The sequence below is a fragment of the Amphimedon queenslandica genome, unplaced genomic scaffold (assembly GCF_000090795.2).
Source record: "Amphimedon queenslandica unplaced genomic scaffold, v1.1 AMPQUscaffold_8122_Cont19931, whole genome shotgun sequence".
In the NCBI taxonomy this organism is placed as follows: Eukaryota; Metazoa; Porifera; class Demospongiae; order Haplosclerida; family Niphatidae; genus Amphimedon; species Amphimedon queenslandica.
In genome coordinates, this window is record NW_003551598.1 from 1 (window position 1) to 1,321 (window position 1,321).

General features: G+C 34.8%; 1 long non-coding RNA gene across 1 annotated transcript; it reads left to right on the plus strand.

The window, feature by feature from the left end:
* The first annotated feature begins 75 nt into the window (after positions 1–75).
* Positions 76–853, plus strand: LOC109591459 (uncharacterized). The gene is made up of 2 exons (XR_002189829.1): positions 76–135; positions 747–853. It is a non-coding gene; the product is annotated as an uncharacterized LOC109591459 (long non-coding RNA).
* The last annotated feature ends 468 nt before the right edge of the window (positions 854–1,321 follow it).

The following is a 1,321-nucleotide window of genomic DNA, read 5'->3' on the forward strand; positions in this document are numbered from 1 at the left end:
TGTATTGGAATCAATAATTATTGTCCCTCCCTCTCTCTCCCTTCATCACTCTCATTCTCATTCTCACTTTCTCTCTCTCTTTTTATAGTCCTTGGTCCATTATGCCAGCTAGTCAACTTCAAAGCACAAGCTAATGTAAGCATATACCATGTACATGTATCTGGTAATTATACTATATCCCAACTGAGTTTGACAGCAGCTGCTTGGAATTTGAAAAATGTAGCCATACATCACTAATGATGTCTTATAATGATATTCATAGAAGCATGGCTGATATTTTACAGCTGCATGGTTGGCCTGTATTTCACTATTAAATGGGTTTTGTTTGTTCTCATAAGTAGTACAATAGCTGCTGGAGTCAACTAGTCTTCATAAAGGCCATCGTTATCAAAAGGTCTTGCTCTGTTAGCTTTTTAAAAGAAGAATTATCAGTTTGGGCAAATGACTACATGTTCTTATGTAAACTACGACATAGACAAATTGTCATAAAACATCATTTTGGTATGCCATCGGGTTTATAGGGAGAACCCGGTTCTCAGGGTTCCCAAGGGCTGAGAGACTCAAGACCTGAAATCCTGTGATGGCATTGGGCGACTAAGAACCTGTGAAAGTTTCATCCTTATCCCACGTTCCTATAAAAAGCTTTTTTCTGGGTCAAACTCAGTTGGGATATACATGTAGTATATCTTTTTTGAATTTTTGCATTTAAATGATATTTCTCTCTTTTCATTCTTTGTCTTCTTTAGAGCAGAAGATTCTATATGATAACTTACAATTATACTGACTATGATTTTCGGTAATTTTTATTGTGTTTTTGTGAATTGTTTTTATAAAGTTTTATTGTCAAACTCAATCACTGGTACTTTTATACAATGGGACGTGAAAGTGTCTCTGTTATACAGAGGTGTCATTTATGTGGAGGTTATTTTATACAGTAAGGAATGTAATTGGTACACTAGGTACTGTCCATTAGGAGGTGTGCACTATAGAGAGTGTTAATAGAGGGTTTACTGTATTAAGATATCATGAAAAGATTTCATAAGTCTCTGATAGTTTTAATAACTTCAGTTGATAATGCCTGCATGATATTAATGGTATATTATGTGTGTGTATTAATATACAATGTAAGTATCAAATAACTCACCTCCACCAGCTAATAGTATTTCTTTTATTTGAGTGTGTCCTCGTTGCTTAGCTATCTCTACTGCACTCTTTCCTCTCTCATCTTTACTGTTAGGATCAGCTCCTAACTGCAGTAGCATTGATACTTCAAAACTATTACCAGCTTTAACTGATTCATGGAGAGAAACATCAAAATTAT